Source organism: Microcebus murinus, chromosome 12 (assembly GCF_040939455.1).
Source record: "Microcebus murinus isolate Inina chromosome 12, M.murinus_Inina_mat1.0, whole genome shotgun sequence".
NCBI classification, from domain to species: Eukaryota; Metazoa; Chordata; class Mammalia; order Primates; family Cheirogaleidae; genus Microcebus; species Microcebus murinus.
This window is the reverse complement of record NC_134115.1, coordinates 54,866,614-54,889,870: the sequence shown is the minus strand read 5'-3', so window position 1 is coordinate 54,889,870 and position 23,257 is coordinate 54,866,614.

Below are 23,257 nucleotides of genomic sequence, written 5' to 3'. Positions count from 1 at the left end.
CACCAGAGAATTCACTCTCCTGGCTGGCATAATTGACCTAGATTATAGAGATTATATAGAGCTATAGTTATACAATATGTTTGGGATTTAGGTGATTCTCTTGGTATTTCATTGCTCAGGTTTCAATGTGGATAAATAAGTGTAAGAACCTTACCCAGAGAAAGGCATGATGACCAGAAGTATAGATGAGTCTTCAGGTTGGGGGATCTAAGTTGAGCTACAGTTAGGCCACCAATATGAACAGAGGTGTTAGCTGACAGTGAGAGGAATTTAGAAAGGATAGTATAATAGAAGAATAGTCAACATAAACTGACACCTTTACACTAGTTTTAAGATTAGGGGCTGTTGTTTATTTGACTAACCTTCTTCTAAGTTTCCCCCAAGAAGTAAGTCCTGCTAGAATGCTATAGGTGCTATATCCTGAATATATACGAAAAAGTAGATCAGAACAGTGCAAAAATGGAAATGGAAGTGGTTCCTCAGAACTCTCCATGGGTCAGTCCTAGGCCTTCTCACACCTACATCACAGTTTGGCTATTCTCTTTACCTAATCCAGTTTATATCCATTCCCTTCTAAAGGTGTTAATCCCCAATGAATACCCTGCATGTCACTCCTCAGTGCCTATTTCCATAGAACCTAACCTGCAATGCAGTAATATTAATATATGTCTTGAATAAGGAATGGTCACATCACATCTAGAATATCATGTTCAATTTTAGGAACAACCCTTTAAGAAGTATACTTTTAAGCTAGCCAATAAAGTACTAACTAGTCACACATGCTTATTTGAATTTAAATATAATTATCAAATTAAATAAAATGTAAAAAATTCCATTCTTTAGTCACACTCACCATATTTCAAATGGTCATCAACCACAGGTGACTAATGACTGCCACATTGGAAAGTGTATGCATAGAAGATTTTCGTCATCTCAGACACTGAATGTACTCTGTTGGACCGTGCTGATATAGAGACATGGATGGTACAAAACTCTGGCCCAGACTGTGGCAGGTTTTATCTTACACGATGATGGCTAGAGGAACACATTTTTTATTTAACCAGAGAAAGATAACCTTCACAAGAGGCCATGATAAAGCACTGTAGCATATATGTTTACAAGGACTTAATTATTTTCACAGATTTTCTTCTTGAATTTTTATATCCATTGTGCTTTAAAGTGGTGAATATTTCTATTCTTCTGGATATAGATATGTGACTTACATCTTAAAGGACACATTACTCCTATGAATTACAGCTTACATAGATTATGCTTTAGATATCACTAATATGAAAATGACAATATTCTAGAGAATTAATAATTTTGGCAGGTATAACCTACAAAAATAGGGACCATTTTCTACTATTTGCAAATTTGTATGTTTCATTAAGTAAGAAATTGATTTTTGTGGGGTTCAATAAACTGCTAATTACTAGTAATAACCATGAGGGCCAAAATACAGAAGGAACAAGCCTATCAATTATGTCATAGATCACTTGTACAGTTATTAATTTCCATAAGATATAAATCCCTATAATTTACTTAGGTGTACAAAAAATGATTTTTCATTCAATGTGCCTGACTGAAATTTCATAGAGGCAGGCTCTTTGTGAAATAGGCTTACAAATACTGTAAGAAATATCTTTGATGTTGCTACAGATGTGTGGTATAGTATGTCTTTCATAAATGAGGGAATTTAATAGCAGAAGGATAAGTGTGACATACATACGTAAGCATGTTATATCTCTCTGTGTGTTTATTTTTTGAGGAATTCTCAATGCAAAGGGAATTCGTGTTTTGTCCTAACACATTTTTCACTTAAATCAGTGTTAAAAGAAAAACTTGAGAAAAAATAAAATTTAATAGAATTTATTTAAGCAAAAAATAATTCTCCAATTGGAAAGGACTAAACTGAAAGGAGGTTACGGGCTCTACCCTAGCAACATGTACAGGACCTTTTATAGACTGAATATAGAAGCAAAGTGTCAATAATTATTTGACTGGCTTCAGCATGGCATTTGCCAATGTATGTATGATTCAGTGGAAGGTCCCTAAGTTATATAACCCATTGGCTATTTGGCTATCTACAGCTGGTAAAGTGCAGTTAGAGGTTAGCTGGTGGTTTCTGATTGGGTAAAGTTAAGTTTTGTTTTATTGTTTACATTGGGCTTCAGTTTGCTTACATAGGAACCCAAGGTGCTGGAGTCCTCTCACCCTAATGTCCTCCCAGTTAATTTTTTCTTTTTTTGACATTGAGCTAAATTTTACTTGAACAAGAAACAAACAACCCCACCAAATGAAAATTAGAAGTTGTAGATATAGCCTTGTTAAATATTGGTGTATGTTTTTTTATTATAATTCTAAATATTCACAAAATATAGTTTTCAAAGATTTTAGTAATATTGTATAAAAACAGGCTTTATATCATTGATCAATGATTATAACCTACTTATCTTCTATTGAATGATCAGGGCTCAAATTGACTTAATAAGTAACCCCAGTATTTCAAAAAAATATTAATATTTATAAGTAACACAATAATTACAAATATATTTTTCTATATCCTATTGGAGCCTGGTAAATAATGTCTTACTATTAGTATTAAGAATTTTCTGAAAATAGTTATACTTTTACAGAAAGCAAAACAATAACATTTTGCTTTTAAGATGGCTACAACAAGTGTTCTACAAACTGGTTTATCCTCTGCTATTTGACATAGTTATGGGTCAATAAGAAACAAAAAAGCAAAATTTGGATAAATTAATTGAAATAAGCAGTAATGCTCTTGAAATTTGCAAAATATTCTTGAGTTCTGCTTGAAGTTGTAAATAAATAATAAAAGTATAACTCCAATATCATATTTATAGCTATACCAAAATATAATATAAGAAATGTTCAACATTAATTGTTTTGGGGAATTAAATGACTAAAAAAAATACCTAACAGGGATTATAATCTAATGGAGACAATAGGCATTTTTCCCCCCTATATGTTTAACTGTAAACTACGGAAACACATGTAAGGACACAAATCATTTTGCCCGTGGAAGGTGACATTTGAAAAAGTTTTCAAAGAATGCTTTAAATTTTTATAGGAGTTTGAATATACATAGTTCTCTGGGGAAAAAATAAAAAGAACAAAAAATAATACATGAAAGAGAAGTTAAAAAGGGCGACAAGATGGTAAAGATATAAAAATACATATAATTTAATAATAAAAATCACTATCTGACTTTATCGGGAATGTCTTACTTATTTTGAAATAGTACCATGATGTTGGTATTTTATTTTCACTTTAAAAGTGATGAACTGCTACCCAAAAAGTCATAGATCTAGGACTCTTTAACTCCAAAGCCATTACTTATCCTTCCATATCATTTGTAGTTTTTATTAGGTATTAACATACCAGTTTAATATAATTATTAGATCATATATTTTAGCTACATGAAAGATAACTTAGTAGGGTAATTATGATAATTATATTAGGCAATTGATAACAAAACTGCAGTTATTGTTATAGTGACAATTAAGATGCAATCATACGCCTGCAAAGAATACACTCTTACCTATAAGGTAGAAAGATTTTTACAGTGGAGCATGTTACAGGCTTAAGTGAATGCCAAGACTATTTAAAAAATGACACATTGATTTGGCTTCTCAGATATAAAGTAATCCTCTCCTAACAGAGTTTTAACATTAATATACTCAAACTCCCACCAAGAATTAGAGTGCCTTAAAAAATTAAATCTATTTTAAATACAATAGATTTCACTTCATTCTAGAAGTGAATAGCCCCATGGTTACAAGGGATTCAAGGTTTGCATGTTCTTTCCTTATCATATACAGACATAGTGGAGAGATTACCTGTGAATGGAGTAGAAAGGAAAAGGAAAGAAAAATGGAATTTCTGTTCTCTAGTATTTGAACAGACAGTTGCAATTACCTTTCTAATGATTTTGGGCAGAGTCTAAAAGGAGATGGGAACCTTGTACTATATATGTGAGTACAAGATTCTCATAGACAGTCATTCTTAGTTCAGGTTCATTGCTTCTTTCATTATTACAGGAAGTCTTTCTCTTTCCATTTGCATCAAAATGCTCACTCCACTCCAGTGACCTGTCCTTGTTCAGCCTGCATTTAATTTTAGTGCTTATTTTCCATGATGTCAAGAAGCTGTACAAAGGAGACCTGTATTATTTGGCTTGCTTCCCAATAATTTAACATCATAAGTAATTTTAAAGCTACAAGAAAAATACATTTTTAGTATAATTATATTTTCACATAATATGTTAATACTTAGTTACTTGGTACTCTATTTTCCATATTTTCTTTATGTGTAAAGGAATAGATTACTGAACATATAGTACAGAAAGACAAGCCTATGAGATAAATTTTGCTCTATAATCTGTTATGAAAAATACTGAAATAGTAATAGGAGGTCTGAGTTATAAGGTATTTTTCAACTAGTACAGATATAAGCAAATTATATAATTATCAATCTAATTTATTCAAACATTATGGGTCACAACAGCAGTGACTCAAAAATAATATGCTCACTGATTTTATCTGCCAGATTTAGATTTAAGAAAATTACAGTGAAACTTAATGTCTTTAACAAAAAAATCACCAAATGAGATTACTTTTCTTGTCACTATATACTATAGAAATTTCAACTAAAAATTGTGTTATTATAATTTCCTGCTATTGGAAATAATTTCTAAAATCTAAAAAGGAGGCACTAATACAAAAGAAATCAAACAAAAAAATCTCACTTTTTATATTGTATATTGATGTAATATTGAATCACATAGGAATAATATTTCCTATTCTCACATATGTAATAAGGTTTTAATTTATTTTTTCCATTTTTATTTTTTCTTAATTTCTATTTTCAATTATTATGGGTACATAATAGTTGTCTTATCATGTTTTCTGATATTAGAGTGATTCATATTATTACATTAAGCCTGAAATAAATTAAAATGAATAGAAATTCTTACAATGAATGTGTTTTGAGTGATAAAGAAACATGATAATGATCTCATATTTAGCACTTTTGATGAATATCAAAGAGGTACTCTACAAAGCTTATAAAATGTATTTCATAATTTAGTCTTCAAATAATAATAGAACATCATACAAATTTGCATTAATATATAGACTCAGATTTTATCACAAATTTTATGATGCATAATAACACATGCTTAGAGAAATAAATTACCAAATATATATAATGTAATCATTGAATCTGATCATTTCAAAGGCAGATATCAGCCTTAATCTGTGAGTCACTTAAAGGATCTCAGAAAGCTCAGCGTAGATTAATACAGATAATTGATAGGAGTATAATTTATCAACACAATATTTTTTAAAAGTGCATGTCTGATTAAATGGTTCAGTTAATTATACTATGATACATGCATATTATAGATCATAATTCTGTCATAACAATATTTTAATATTTGCATTATAATCTATATTAATCGAAGAATCTATGAGTTATTTATTTTTATTTGAGGGAAATAAAAACCTCTACTGCTATACTAAAGATTTGAATTTTACTTTGTAAGCTAATTTCAGATGACTGAATTCTTTTTCTGTTCTGTTTTAATCATTCCTATTTCTGATCTGATGACTGATAAAAGGGTGGTGGCCCTCATTTCTTTTATTTGATTAAATTTATACACCCTATCTAAAGAAATGTATCATGTGCACTTACTCTTAGTCTTTTCCTTATTAACTCAGGTTTATATTTATTTAACTTGTATTCATTTATAATGGATCATGGTTATGATAAAATAATCATAATTTTATAAATGTTACTCTATGTCAGAATAATGAACATGTATCTAATCAATCAATATTGTTGGACAATGACTATATTCTAAGCTTTTTCCTTAGTTCTAGGTATATGAACCTAACTTTATATAGATATTTATGATATTTCACCAAAGCTCATAATATCAAGGGGAATTTAATACATAAGCAAATAAATTCCACTTAATATGCCAATATTGTATTTATGCACAGTTAGAGGTTTGTGTGAGGTACAGAGGCAAAGTAGAAAAATAGGTGCTTCATATTGAGAAAGGGGTTGGTAGGAGCTGAATCTATAAGGAAATTAGTAGTCAACAAGGAACTTTAAAAAAAAAAATGAAAGGAAGAGGAAAAAAATAAATAAATATGGCTCCTGTTGATCTGCTCAGTCTGCAGGCAGGGAGGTGCCCTGAGGTAGCTGGGAGCCTGGTGCCCTGTCTGCAAAAGGCTCACCACTCACTGGAGGCAGCTGTCATTGGGCTGGTGTTAGCAAGTCTCTCCAACCACTCAGGAGCCCACCAGCAGTCCTAGATGTAATGGAGGAGAAATTTAAATGCTCCACCTACCCATCACTGGTCTCTAGGCCTCTAGGGAGGGGGGCAGTCTTTCTCCTTCCAGTTTTCCTCTGAAACTTTTTCCCATGGGGTCTCTTGTAGTTTCAGGCACCCTTCCTTTTGACCCTCTCTGATTTATGCTTGTCTATTTATTTATTTTTTTCTTTCCTCTAAAAATCTATCTTTCTTGCAGAAACGCTCTGGCTGGCTGTTTTTCTCATCCACCATTTTACCCCTCCCTCCTCTGCACAACCAAGGAAACTATCACGAGAGCAAACAGACAACCTACAGAATGGGAGAAAATATTTGCAGGTTACACATACGATAAAGGGCTGATAACTAGAAGCTATATAGAATTCAGGAAAATAAGCAAGAAAAAATCAAACAACATATTAAAAAGTGACCAAAGGGCATGAACAGAAACCTTTCAAAAGAAGATAGACTAATGGCCAACAAACATAAAAAATGCTCAATATTTCTAATTATTGGGGAAATGCAAATCAAAACTACAATGAGATATCACTTATCTCCAGTGAGAATGGCATTTATCAGAAAGTCCCAAAACAATAAATGTTGGCATGGATGCGGAGAGATAGTAACACTGCTGGTGGGACTGCAAATTAGTACAACCTCTATGGAAAGTAATATGGAGATACCTCAAAGAGACACAAGTAGAACTACCATTTGATCCAGCAATCCTATAACTGGGCATCTACCCCAAAGAACAAAACACATTCTATAAAAAAGACATGTGCACTACAATGTTTATAACAGCACAATTCACAATTGCAAAGATATGGAAACAACCCAAGTGCCCATCAACACATGAGTGGATTAATAAAATGTGGTATATGTATACCACAGAGTTCTACTCAGCCACAAAAACAATGGTGATCTAGCACCTCTTGTATTAACCTGGATAGAGCTGGAGCCCATTCTACTAAGAAAAGTATCTGAAGGATGGAAAAACAAGCACCACAGGTACTCACCATCAAATTGGTATTAACTGATCTACACTTAAGTGCACATATAGTAATAACATTCATCGGTGTCGGGCAGATGGGAGGGGGAAGTAGGAGATGGGTATATACATACCTAAGGGGTGTAATGTGCACTGTCTGGGGGATGGACATGCTTAAGCTCTGACTTGGGTGGAGCAAAGCCAAGATACATAACCTAAACATTTGTAACCCCGTAATATGCTGAAATAAATTTTAAAAAGGGAAATAAATAAATAAATTTTGTTAAATTTAAAGTCACAGATCTAGCTAAAAACAGATCAAAAAAGTATATTATCACAAAGTATATTATATTTAATATAATAGTATATATATTATTATATTATTATATATATCAAAGTATATTATTATATATATATCAAAAGTATATTATATTTTACTTTGGAGGATCAATGTATTCTTCCCTGAAGTAAGGAAGAAATGAAAGTATGGAATCCAAAATGGGCAAAATCTATGAAATCGGATGAAAAAGTTTTGGTTAACATTAAATATATAGAAAAATCACAATGGAATACTTTTCAGCCATAAAAAAAGAATGATATCCTGCCATTCATGGCAACTTGGATGAAACTGGAAAACATTTATATTAAGTAAAATAAACCAGAAACAGAAAATTGAACACTGTATATTTTTGGTCATATGTAAAAGCTAAAAAAAGTTGATGCCATAGAAGTGAAAAGTAGAACAGAGGATACTAGAGACTGGAAGGGAGGGTTAGGTAGAGATTTGTTAAAGGATACATCATTAAAACTAGATAGGAGGAATAAGTTGTAGTGTTTTATACTGTAGGATGACTATAGTTAATAATATATAGTTTCAAATATCTAGAAGGAGGATATTAACCATCCTGAAGAAAAAGAAATAATAAATGTCTGAGATGATGGATATGCTAATTACCCCATCTGATCGCTATGCATTGTATGCATTGAAACAGCACTATGTATTCCATGGATATGTACAATTATTATTTTTCAATAAAAATAAAATTAAAGTATCACAAGAATGGAAAAACATTCACCAAATGTACTCACCATCAAATTGGCATTAACTGATCAACACTTAAATGCACATATAGTAATAACATTCATTGGGTGTCGGGCAGATGGAAGAGGAGACTAGGGCATGGGTACACACCTAATGGGTGTGGTGTGCACTCTCTGGGGGATGGACATGCTTGAAGCTCTGTCTCAGGTGGGGCAAGGGCAATATACATAACCTTCACATTTGTAACCCCGTAAAATGCTGAAATTTTAAAAAAATTAAAAAATAAAATAAAACTTTATTAAGACAGTATATAAAAGTTATATATTCTTACTACAATGAAAAAGTAATACTTTGTAAATAAACTGATATGGTATACAAACATTGAACTCATTGTAACATTTATAAAATTCTGTTGCATTGTGCTAGAAATAATTTGGAAAAATTTAATCAAAGAATTTAAGAAGAGTTGTAGTAATAAAACTCAGAATTGCAAGAAATCAAACAAAACATAATCAGGATGTTGTAGAATCCAGAATGGAATTCAGACAGTGACAAATAAATCTGACTTTATTACATATGTAAGATACACCTTCAATTACATGAATAGGACCGAAAAAGGCTGACAATAACTTGAAAACAGTGCCTTTTATTTCATAATTTAAGGACAAAGTAATAAATAATTGTAGGCAAATAGTTCTCTAGTTGGTAAATGTGTTCTTCACAAAGGCACTAATTGGTAATCCTGAAATTACACATATAGTAGGTGCTATGATATGAATGTTTGTGTCCCCACCCAAATTCATATATTGAGATTTTATCGCCAGTTCAATAATGTTAAGAGGTGAGGCCTTTAGGAGGTGATTAGATTATGAGAGCAAAGCCTTCAGGAATGGGATTAGGCCCTTGTAAAAGAAGCCCAAAGGAACTTATTTGGCCCTTTTGCCATCTGAGGAAACGGCAAGAAAGTACTATCTATGAAGCACAGAAATTAACCCTCACCAAACATAGAATCTTCTGGCACCTTGATCATGGATTCCCTAGCCTCCAGAACTGTGAGAAATAAAATTCTGTTGTTTATAAGCTACCTAGTATATGGTATATTGTTATAGCAGCCTGAACAGATGAAGACACTAGGGTTGTCCTTTGTTTTGTTTTTTTTTTTTCCTTCCATTGTCTCTCTCTCTTTCTACTCCTCTCTCTCTACCTCCCCCCCCCTCAAATTGTCATGGTATTTTTTATTTGCTATGTAATATGGTTCCAAGTAAAGAAAAATTAGAATTTTTGATAAATACTATGAATTATATTTTGTACTTCCAGTGATAAATACAAATATAAGAGCATTTAACTCATTTGTAGGATAACTGAAGTTACATAATTTGTATTTTATATTTCATTCATACATATGTATTTTATTCTTATCAGAACGGTGGAAATGCCCCACAAAACTAACTCTACTTTTTATACTTCACTTCTTAATTCATATATATTTTGTCAATACTGTCTATCTATATTACATTGATCAGTATAGAAGGGCTCAAAGGAATAACAAATATAAATCACCTTAATGAGAAAGACATACACATTGCACTTATCTACTGTACTGATGTTCTTGCTCACCATCCAGACTTCACTGACAAAACACAGTTCAGAGATTAAATTATCTAGAATTTCAAGATAGTGAAAGTAGAGCATTAAAAACCAAATATGGAACCATCTGAGTTCAGGGTCCTGTGTTGCTGCCCTGGTCACATATTTATGAAGCTGGCTGTGATAAGGTCAGAGTAACTATGTATAGCTGGATGGTATGAGTTTCTGAAATTCAGCTGGGTGGTTTATTCTTATTTGCTTAACAGTTGGTTATATATGACCGTAGTAAATTTTGTAGCTTGAATTTATATCTTTGATTATTCCCAACTTATTTGCCTGTCTTTACCAAGATTCCTAAAGTACAATTTAATTCCCATTTATCATTGGAAGTACTGATTAGAGACAATATTTAAATATAATGAGTGATATTTTCCTGCTTTCAGATTATCTGAAATTTCCAGATGCTTTCAAGTTGGCTGAAGCAAAAAGAACTAATGTTGATTTTAAATTAGAGTATACAATTCTGGATATTTAAATAGAAGCCAATTTTACCAGTAAATAAATCAGTAGTTATATAATTATTATCTTCTCTTGCTTTCTGAACAAATCTAGTGATGAAAATCCCAAGGGGTAGTTTTTTACAATCAATCCTTTGATTGTAATGGTGCTTTAAAACTTAGGTGCCTATTTTACTAAATAGGGAAGGACAGCTTCTTGAAAGCTATGCACTAATTTAAAATTCATGAACTTATACTGCACTTTGCAAGAACATATTTGACTACTTTTTATACTTACAGTAAAACTTTATTTGTGCTGAGTATAGAAAATGCAATAAAAAATGAGATTGTCCATTTAAAATGATTCATTTTTCTTATTTCTTCTTGCAGTTAGACTAAATTTTGATCTAGAAACATTGGTTAAGCCAACTCATATATTTACAACAAAAGGTAATGTCAATGGAAATACTTCAGAGTGATGCATAACACAAGAATGACCTTTTCTTTTCTTTCTTGTTTTCCTTTAGCTCAATGAAATGTGTTTGGAAACTTGGATCTGAATGTTAGAGTGAAGAATTTATCCTATAATTGTTTCCTAAACTGTTCTTGGTATTCAAACTCTTATATGATTTCTTAGAACAGAACTCAAACAATAATTGTGAAAAAGAAGACACAAGGCTTTTTCAAATTGGATGTTGCTCTCAATCTTATAACAATGAAGAACACAGATTCATTTGTGGCAGAAATGTTAAGAGCTATTTGTCCTTAACTTTATATTATGCTCAGTTTGTTAATTTACGATTCTTAAAACTAATATTCTCCTTTAATCCAATTACATACCTTTTATAGTTGAAACAATAGAATTAGAATCACTATTTTCTCTGAAAGTGTATTGCAGTTTGGGTCTTTGTTCATATATTTATTTTTAAATTTTTTCACTTGCACTTTTATGAAGTCTATATTGCATAACCATTTTCAAAATTTTCTTATGGAAAGAATATAAAATGACAATATAGTATATAGTCTGAATAGTGAGTTGACTATTTAGCTGAAAGATAATATTCTAATCACATTTTTTTTACTTTTTTTAGATCATAAAAATAGAAAGCTTTTTAAAATCATATATAAGTTTTGAATATTTTAAAAAATAAATTACCTTACCACTTTACTTTCCACTTTAATTATTATCAGACAAACTCATGAAAAGTGAGAAACAGAGGGCACTTTTCAGAAATAAGAAAGATCTCAACTTACAATTTCTCCCTCAGAAGAAAGAGAGAGTTGAGAGTGCACCCAATGTCCTGGTGTGCAAGTATATTTTCTGGTCACAATGGAACAAAACTGGAAACCAATAACAAGTGGTAAAATATAAAATTCAGAAATATGTGGATATTAAACAACACACTATACACTACCATTAAGGCAAAGAATAAAACAAAAAGAAAAACAGAAAATATCATGAGACAAGAGAGAATGAAAACATAACATCTCAAAAATTATGTGATAAAGCAAAAGCAGTTCAAAGAGAGGAGTGTATAAATGCCTATGTTAAAGTGCAAGAATGGTCACAAATAAACAACCCAATCCTACACCTGAAGGAACTAGGATAACGGGAACATAATAAGCCCAAAGTCTGCAGAGGGTAGAAAATAATAAAGATTTGAGTAGAAATAAATGGAGAATAGAAAAACAATAGAAAAATACCAATGAAAAAAAGATTGTGTTTTTTCAAAATATCAACACAATTGGCAAGCACTTAACTAGACCAAAATAAAAAAAAGAGATGACTCAAATAAATAAAATTTGAAAGAAAATAAGATATAACAATGGCACATAAATAAAAAAGATTTATGAGACAACTATCAACAATTATGTGCCCAAAATTGCATAACCTACCAAAAATTAATCAGGAAAAAATAGAAGACCTGCATAGACAAATATTAAGTAAAGAGATTTAATCAATAATTTAAAAACTCCCAACAGAGAAACACAGAAAACCAGATGGTTTTACTGGTGAGTTTTAACATATATTTAAAAAAGAGTTAACAAAAATTCTTCTCAAATTCTTCCAAAAAAATGAAGAGGAGAAAATACTTCCAAACACATTTTATGAGGCCAGTATTACCCTGATACTAAAGTCAGACAAAGAGGCTACCAAAGAACAAAACCACAGAGCAATATTCCTGATGTACATAGAAGTAAAAATCCTTCACAAAAACAAATTTAACAGTGCATTAAAAGGATCACAAGCCATGATCAAGAGGGATTAATCCCTGGGATGAAAAGATGGTTCAATATACAAATTGATAAATGTGATATGTCACATTAAGAGAATGAAGGATAAAAATCATATGATCATTTCAATATATGCAGACAAAAAAAATCTGAAGAAATTCAACATCAAAACAAATCCTGAATAATATCAAAAAACTTTCACCAATAAAAGGGTGGCTTAGCCTAACAGAAGACTCTTAGGGACAGAAAAAGTGCAGTGGAGTAGAGAGCTCATAGAGCACAAGTTACTACTGCATACAATTTCTAAGAATCACTGATTCCTTGTAATAGTGATCCTTCTCCAGGTCCACTAAATATACCATTTATGTCAATCTAAATAGTAAACAGAGAGTGGCTCTCTAAATGAAAATGGTATTTATTCACAAATAGAGCATTGCAATGAGAATACGTGTGCCATAGTGAACTACGTGCTTATTCAGGGTGGTAAAGGAAGAGAAGGTTTTTAATGGGAAAATGCAGGATTACATAATTGTTTGGGAATAATTAGTTTTGGCTACCAGAATCAATAACAAGGATGATGCTAGTCCAAGGGTAGATGTCCTTGCAGAAGTATTTTGTGTGTGTGTGTAAGGTTGCTATGGCCTTTGTGCAATGTTGCAGTTTTTGCAGAGTCCTTGTGACAGTTTTGTTATCAGGCACATAAGCATGAGAACTCTCTCTTCATAAAGCCTTCCCCAACTCTATTTGTCAGGTTGTGGGTTTTTTTAACAAATAACCCCATTATGATTCTGACAACTTTCACTAGTACTGGAAGTCCTAGCCAGAGAAATTATGCAAGACAAAGAAATAAAAGGTATCCAAATTGGAAATGAAGAAGCAAAATTATCTCTCTTTGCAGATTCCATAATTTTATGTGTAAAATCTGCTGAAGTCTCCACAAAAAAGCAAAGAAAAAAAAACAAAAGTAAAACAACTGTTAGAACTAATAAATTCAGTAAAGTAATAGAATACAAAATCAACATACAAAAATTAGTTACATTTATATACATTAATAACAAACCATAAAGAAAGTAATTTAAGAAAACAGTGCAATTTATAATAGTTTCAAAAAGAATAAAATTTGTAGAAATAAACTTAACTAAGGAAGTGAAAAACTTATACACCAAAAAATCTATAATACTGATGAAAGAAATTAAAGAAGAAATAAATAAGTAAAAAGATATTCTATTTTCATGGATTGGAAGATTTATTAATGTTCAAGGATCCATACTTCTCAAAGGGATCTACATATGCAATGCTATCCCTATCAAAATCCCAATGATATATTTTAACAGAAATTGAAAAAATAATCCTAAAAGTCATATGAAACCACTAAAGATCCGGAATAGCCTGAACAATCTTAAGAGTAAAGAACAAAAGTAGGGACATCACAATTCCTGATTTAAAACATATTACAAAGCTGCAGTAATTAAAACAGTATGGTCTAGCATAAAGGCAGACATATAGGCCAATGAAACAGAATGGAAATCCCAGAAATAAATCCATGCATGTAACGATTAACTGATCTTCAACATGGTTACCAAGAATACACAACCATGGCTGGGCACAGTGGCTCACGCCTGTAATCCTAGCACTCTGGAAGGCCGAGGTGGGCGGATTGCTCAAGATCAGGAGTTGGAAACCAGCCTGAGCAAGAGCAAGACCCCATCTCTACTATAAATAGAAAAAAATTAATTGGCCAACCAATATATATAGAAAAAAAATTAGCCGGGCATGGTGGTGTATGCCTATAGTCCCAGCTACTAGGGAAGCTGAGGCAGTAGGATTGCTTGAGCCCAGAAGTTTGAGGTTGCTGTGAGCTAGGCTGATGCCATGGCACTCACTCTAGCCTGGGCAACAAAGCAAGACTCTATCTCAAAAAAAAAAATACACAACCATGTCTATTTTTCATGGTGTTGGTAAAAACTGGACGTCCACATGCAAGATAATGAAATTGGTGCTTTATCATATATATCATACACAAAAAATAAAGTTAAGATAGATTATAGCCTGCAATGCAAACCTGAAACTCTAAAACTCCTATAAGAAAACATAGTGGGAAAGTTTCTTGGATATTGGTCTTGACATTGATTTCCTGGCTATGACACTGAAAGCCCAGACAACAAAAGTAAGAAAATAGATAAATCAAAGTAAATAGCTTCTGCACATCAAAGGACACAATTAACAAAAAGAATAGGCAAACTACAGGATGGAAAAAAATTGCAAGCTGTATATCTGTTAAGGGGTTAGTATCCAAAATGTGGGGAACACCTGTGACTCAACAACAGAAAATCAAATAACTCAAAAAGTGGGCCAAGAACTTGAATAAACATTTCTCCAGAGAAGATATACAAATTGTTCCAGGTATACTAAAATGTACTTAAATTTACAAATCATTAGGTAAATGCAAATCAAAACTAACACAAGACATTACTTCATACCAGTTATAATGGCTGCTATCAAAAAAATAAATAAAACCTCACAAAAGACAATAAATGTTGATGAAGAAGTGGAAAAATTGCAATTCTTGTATTTTTGTATACTTTTGATAGGAATATAAAATGCTAAAGCCATTATTGAGAAAAGAATGGAGGCTTATCATAAAGTTAGAAATTGAACTACCATATGATCCAGAAATTATCTACTTCTGGGTATATATTCCAAAAGAATTTAATGCATGATCTTGAAGAGATAACTACACTTCCATGTTTATTGAAGCATTCTTCACACTAGCCAAGATATGGAAATGACCCAAGTGCCCACTGTGGATGAATGGATATAGAAAATGTGATATATACATGCAATAGAATATTATTTATCCTTGAAAAATAAGAAAATTTTGACACATATGACATTAATCAACCTAGAGGATATTATAAGTGAAATAATCCCGTTACAATGGACAAATACTACAATATTCCACTTATATTCCACTTATGTATAGTCAAATTCATAGAAACAGAGAGTAGAATGGTAGTTTATAAGGGGCTGGTGGGAAGGGGAAATGGAAAGTTGTTCAATGGGTATAAAATTTTACCTATATAATATGAATAATTTCTAGAGACCTGCTGTAAAAAAAAAGTTTAAAACAGTGTGTGATGCACTTACAAAATTTGATAAGAGGGTAGATCTCATATTAAGTGTTCTTACCACAAAAAAATGGGAATAAACTTTTGGAATGATGGATTTATTACCCTGATTGTACTGATAGTTTCACAGGTGCACTAATATGTCCAAACTTATCAAATTGTATACATTAAATATGTTTATCTTTTTGCATATTAATTATACCCCAATAAAGCCATTTAAAAAAGAAATATATAAGAAATGCTAGCCAAACAAATAAAACATTACCAGAAACATATGGGCAGGTTTGATGGATTTTAATTCCAACTAACTCCAGCCACAGAGCACCTGTACCTACTAGCAAGTCTATTCCCATTACCTTCCACCCAGTTGTGTGTAGAGAAGGGGAGATGAGATAAAAACCATCTAATATTTGTAGGGACTTGTTCAAGTGCAGAGTAATAGCATGCTTGAGGGTGTGTGCACAACAGTAGTCTCTACAAACCCTTTTGAAGTAATTTTCGCCCTGACCAAGAGCAAGTTAGTAGTTTCTGATGTCTGGGGACAAAGTATCAAGGAATGATAAAATCTTCATTGGTGAAAAGCTCAGGTAATATTAGATAACAAAGAAAATTCTTTGATTCAAGAATCTGGCACCTGAACTAAAAAACAGACAGAGATGGCAAGAGCAAGAGAAAATCAGAAATTGATTTCCAAAGTTTTGTTGGTACTTTGTTGATTCCAAGCATTTCTGAATGGATAGTGATATACAATTTCTCAACATGTCTAAAGCCAATGCCAAAATAAATTTATCTACAGCTGAACAAAGACCTACATTCAGAAAATTACAGATGAAATTCATTTGCACCCAAGGCTGGAAGCCTAAGAAGAAGGAACATGCCGTTTTCTGGAGATAAATATTACTTCAATCTTGACTGCTTTCTTATCACTTTTTTCAGCATAAATCAAAAATAATGAGACATGAAAAAGCAAGAACATCTGATTCATGGTTAAAAGTGGAAACACACAATAACAGCTGATATAGAGAAAGCCCAGATGATGCAATTTAGCAGACTGGAACTTTACTTAACCAAATAGGGGAAAGATCCCTATGAGGAGAAAGAAAAATCAATGTCATTTACAGTTTCATATTAGTGAAATATCTTTTAACAATGAAAATGAGGGAAGTCTCATTTTGAAATGAACTAATTATATCTCAGATATTAATTACAAACACTGGATGAAATATATAAAACAGAAAGAAAGAAACCAAACTGTCTTAGTCTATTTTGTATTGCTTATATTAGAAATTGAGTAATTTTTGAGAAAGTAAATTGATTTCTCCAGTTATGGGTGCTGAGAGGATCAAGGTTGAGGGGTCACATCTAGTGAGGGCCTTCTTGCTGGCAGGGACTCTCTGAAAATCCCTAAAGCAGCACAGGGCCTCACATGGTGAGGAGGATAAGAATCCCAAGGTGCTATATCAGGTCCCTCTACCTCTTCTTATAAAGCCACTACTTCCCTCCCATGACAACCTATTAATCCGTTACCCCATTAATTTTATGAAATTAGTAATCTATTCATGAGAGCAGAGCCCTCATCATCCAATTTGTGTTTTAAACGTCCCAGCACTCAATATTGTCATATTAGTGATTAAATTTCAACGTGAGTTATGGATGGAACAAATATTCAAATCAGAGTACAAACCAAACATAAACGCACTCCCACACTCAAATCTTCCACAGTCCTTGAGTATGCAACAAAGTCCCTTTGGCATAAGATACCTGAGACTCAAACCCAAAGCTTCAGTCTACCTAGGGAGTCAGAGGACAGAGTGTGGGGCTGTCATAGTATCTGGAAAGTAAGGGGTGGAGTCCAAGGAGAGAAGATGCCACAGAAGGAAGATCACTAAATTCTGCACATGGACCACACCCAAAACTTTGGCTGGCCCTTGCACTGTGCATGAGAAAGAACACTACAAAAAATACAAGCAGCAGCAGTAATTAGAAAGTGGAAAATACCGTGCAAAAGAAATTTAATCCAGTGAAGCTAATTTTCTATTGAAATAAAAATAGATTATTCAGGGAACAAGAGTTGAGAGTTTCCACAGTTTAACCTATCACCATGTCCCATATATAAGAAAGTTTACTAGACATGTGAAGAAACAGGAAAGAGATGATCTCTTGTCAAGAGAAAAAGCAATCAATGGAAATCATTGGAATTAACAGGCAAGTTTTTTTAAGTGGCTCTTATACACATGCTCAAAGGCTTAAAGGAACATTTCGACATTATGAATAACAAGAAGTTGTTTGAACAAATAAATTAAATCATAACTGTCAAATATAAGTTCTAGAAATGAAAGAAACAGTACATATAATAGAAAAGCATAATGAATGGAATTCACCGTAACCTTTAGTTGCCAAGAGGGTCAGCATACTTGTAGATAAATAGAAATCATTCAATCTGAGGAAAAAAATTAACAATAATGAATACATAATTAATGAGTTTTTGGAATAATATTACACAATATAACACATATAGGTGTTCTAGAATGAGAGAAAGAAAATATGTAGCAAAAAACTATTTGAAGAAATAATGTACAAAATTTTCCAAATTTGTAGAAAAAATTACATACAGACTCAAGAAACTCATCAAATCCCCCAAAACAATTAAGTACAAAGAAATCAATCTAGGTATATTATAAGTCAAGTCTGAAAAATAAAGATGAAGAGAAAATCTTGAGAGCATCCTGAGTAAAAAGAAACAAATCAGAACAGTGGTTTCCCCTAAGTGCAAACTAGAATGCCTGAATCTCAGAAGCTAGAGGAAATTGCCAGGGGATGGTGAAAATGCTCTCTATTCAAATTTGGCTGGTGATGACATGGACATACACAATTTTCTCCTAGTATTACTGAGGGAGGAAGCATCTACCTGCACAGCCTTCTGCCACTGGGTGGAGGACCAGGAGTAGTGGTGTTTGAGTCTATCTCTTTTAGTGAGTGGAGGTTCAGGAGATGCTATGAAGGGTTGCCTTCTGCCTGGCAGTTCCTGGCATGAATCACCCTTTTCTTCTGGTAGAGGGCAGGAGCTACTGGGTCTGAGGTGCCAATGCTCTTGTGTGGCAGATTAGAAGACAATGGTCTGTGGTTGCCATCTGCCACTGGATGGAATGCCAGGAGACACTGGACTTGTTTTCATCTTCAGTTCTAAAGGAGGCACTTACCTGCTGCCTGTGAAATGTAAGGTATAGGTTGAGTTAGCCTGCTTTGTTCTGCTGTGGTTACTGCTCATCTTGAGAATAGGTTGGTTCCCATCCTTCAAGCAGGTCAGACCAATGCTGCCACTAAGAATAGGTCTCTGCCTTAGGCATCTCCTCAATCCTTCTTTTCTGTTATTTTGGCCAGAGAAAACAGGCTTTTTTTCTTTCTCTCTCCCTCTTTTTCTTTCTTTCTTTCTTTTTCTTTTTTTGGTCTATGCCTACCGTCTATTCATGGTCACAGAGTTCTGGCACTCAGATTGAGATATATGGGAGATAGAAAAAGAACACAGTGGTATTCTTAAAATCCTGAAATTCCTAGTCAGTCCACCATCTTCTTTCCACCTATCAGATTATTTCTACCTTTCCACTTCCTATGATTATTGAATTATTTCTAGGGTATTAAGTTGTATTTAGAGAGAAGGAGCAGGAAAAATGAGTCTATGTCCCAGAACTGAAAGTATACCTTATTCTTTCACATTTAAAATAAATAGATATGAGAGAAAGGTTGTAAAAATCCATTTTGCAACCACCCAAAATAAATGTTCATAGTGTATTATAATTGATTCAGTTATTAATTAACAAATAAAACTTTGAAGATAAACATATGTCCTCTATGTTACCTTTTGTTTACATTTCCTCCCTAGAGGCAATCACTATGATGGAACATGTATAGAACTGACGGCTTCATAGTTCTGTTACAAAAATATTCATTCCCATATATCATTATTGTTTGAAATTTTTTAAAAGATATGTAACTGCTATTTATTGTGTATAATAATCATCAGACAACAGGACCAGCACCAGAACCAGCTCCTTTTGGATGATACCCAGGAAAGATGATTCAGAAACCCCCTTAACATGCAGTGCCAGCGTGAGGCTCCTAGCCAACACGGTGAAGTTGGGGGAGAAGCTGGAGAGACACCTCACAGCCACACAGAGGTCAGAATCCATCAAGCATCCAGGCTTCTTTCACACTGAGTTCTTTGTGGTTCGTGTAGGCGTGGCCAGCAAGCACCACCTCTTTTAGAAGGAACTGGAAGGCCAGAGCCTAGCGGAACCAGCCTCCAGCTGCAAGGAGACCTTGAAGCTCTCAGGAGTTGTGACAACCAGGCTCAACCTGTGGATCAGCAGGAGCCAGGAGTCTGGAAATCAGAACCCCCAGGATGCATGATGGACAGAGTTGGCAGCCACTAAGAGGACTTGGGGAAGGAAACCAGACTCCTCACTGCATACCAGATGTCAAGGTGTGACAAGCCCAGCCAAGACAGACCTGCAAATCAGCATCTCAGGGCCTTTCCTCCCTCTCTCCAGGCTCCTGCCTCCTGCAGCACCAATGTGTGCTTCTCATTGCCCCTGCTCCTTCCTGCCTCTGGACCTGCCTGGCTGGGGCCCTGGGTGGGCAGGAATATCTTTGAGACTCAGCCAACTCCTTCCAGGCCCTGCCTCTAGGGACAGTGGTACCCTGGCACCTTATCCTGCTACAGATGCTGGGACCCAGGGATCAGCCCAGGGCAACACTGGTGTGTGTCAGCACTGTGGGGCCTCAGTGTCCTATCCAGAGATGTCTCTCCTCCCTGCTGACTTCCAGGGTCAGGGCAGGGTATCTCAAGAACTCCAGGGTTATCTTTCTCACCTGCTCCCATGAGCCTGTGATGTCTCCCTCACTGAGCCCTGGCCTACCCACCTTGGTCCCTGGAACCTGCTCCCAACCCCTGAAGTCTTCTCAGGCCAGACTGTGAAGATGCCACCCTGAGTCGTCCATGTGCCTCCTTTCTCTGCCTTGTTCTCCCCTCCCTGTCCTGGCCTCCTGCCCTGGCCAGGAACTAAGTGCCTATTTTGTGCAACCACTTACCCTTTGTTTGAAAACCCGTTCTCAGGAAGGATCTGATAAACTCATTCACTCTCAGGTGTAAGTGAAAAAAAAAAAAAAAAAAAAAAGCAGCTCTGCATCTGCTCTTCCACTCTAACTTTTAAGATATTACACATGGAATCACAAGAATACTGAGTAAATCTCACATTTTCTCATATAGGAACAGAACCTATTAATGGAGTGGATTATAACATCCTTAGGCCCTGAGGTATCTATGCTCTACTTGATTTTTGCTTTACTGGCAGGTACTATTCTTATTGGTCTTCCATTTTCATAAATCTTTAGACAAAAAGCAGGTATCATTCACCATGTTCATATATGTCTCTGAACTCCAAAAGACACATGCCACTCAATCTAGAACTATTTCACCCTACTCTGTTCTTTCTTCTTAATACAAAATGTTAGGCCTGAAGATTCCATTAAGAATGCATTCAACATGAATTCCCCACTATGATTCTCTTTGACTCTTTCACTCCTCCAGTCTTCTTTTAGACTGCAGTGTGGAGTGATGTGCTAATAGCTGGTGGTAATAGAGTTGGTTCTATCCTTAGTGAAAAAGAGAGAGAGAGAGAGAGACATCCTTTCTTAATATTTTGGCCCTATCTGTATAACTTAAATTGTACATATTTGGGGTAAGTTTTGGAGTATCCATATTATAGCTTTAAAGATTTAAACGGAAAACAATCTGTAGGCACTTTTCTGGTTAATAGAGTGATAAGAGGCATAAAGTTCAAATTTTGAAACTCCAAGGTTCTTATGAAGACTTAAACTTTAAAATGACTTGCTTTAAAATTAAAGTCATCATGTCCTAGAATTCCACTGGGAGATCTTGTCTCAATTTGACTGTCATGATGACTAAAATTCCTCACCCACCTTACCATCCCCATTCTCTACAAAGTCTTTGAAATGAAATTTCCTGTAAATTTTTCAGCTATTCTGACTCGTAATGGGGGAGATATATTTAGTCATCACCTTACAATGAGTGTTAAATAGCAAACTCATTCCAACTAAAGAATACATCTTTTGTTCTTTCAGTAAAATGTCCCATGGCAGCTGTCTGTTGGCACTAAAAATGGCACCATATTTAGAACCACGATTGCCAAGAAAAGAAGTTTCCCAGTAAGCTACAGCCTCTGTTTCTGTACAGAAATCAATGTGGTTTTTTTTTTTTTACCCTAGAGTTAGTACCATTTATTACGTTCTAGATATTTAAGAATTAACAATTTTCTTAGCTAAAGTATTTGTTTAAGCTAAAGTATTTGTTTAAGCTTGTTTATGGTACTATAAACAAATCAGAACAGTGGTTTTCTCAAAGTGGAGATTAGAATGCCTGGGTCTCAGAGGCAAGAGGAAATTGCCAGGGGATGATGGAAATGTTCTATATTCAATCTTGGCTGGTGATTGCATGGACATATACAATTTTCTCCCAATTTTATTAAGGTTGTTTATGTATAAACTCTGAGAAGCTGATCTTTTGGAAGGGGAGATATTTTCAAATGTATTTTTATGATTTCCTTTCAGAAAGCTTTGTCTTATATTTTGGAGATTTGTGTTTATGGTTTTATTTGTTCACTTTATAAAGTGTCAGATAATTATCCCCACTCTGCCACTGGAAAGGAGCATATATGCAGCACATTTATGCACAATTTACAGCACTGTGTATTCCCAAGGCTAGCAAGCACATCACAGGAAATACGAGTGTTAATGTGACATTTTGACTTTGTGAGCTAGAAGGTCACTTGAGTAATTAGTACTAGATAAACCCAGAGGACATGCTGTGCTGGTGTGATCATTCTCCCTTAATACCCACTGTGACTAACAAGCACTGAGTGGAAGAAATTTATTTATGAATTATGAAAATCTTCTTAGCTATTTTTTAAGTATCTGAGGCTACCTCAAATTTCAGTACTCTTTGAGAGAAGGGGCTTTGCTTAATTTCATAAATAATACTAAAAACTACAAAAAAGGCTGATATACATCAATATAATTTGAAAACAGCTAACAAATACCATTAATGATATGGTTGACTCTGGTGCCACCAAAATAGAGATTTTAGTAATAATTTTAAGTTGGAAATATTTTTTTCTCAGAAATTCTGAATTTTTTAAACTTTTTTTTTAAACTTGATGGAGGCTCAGAATAGAATCAGGGACTACAATTTTCCAGGTTATCAATAAACATTTAGCATTCTCTTGAACTAATTGGATGGATTTACACATTTTACCTTTTTTGCATTAAATTGTGCCCTAGCTCTATCTCTAAGTAATTCTGCATTACATTACATGAACAATGAGATAAGAGAAAATAATTAGAAATATAAAACAAGTTCTA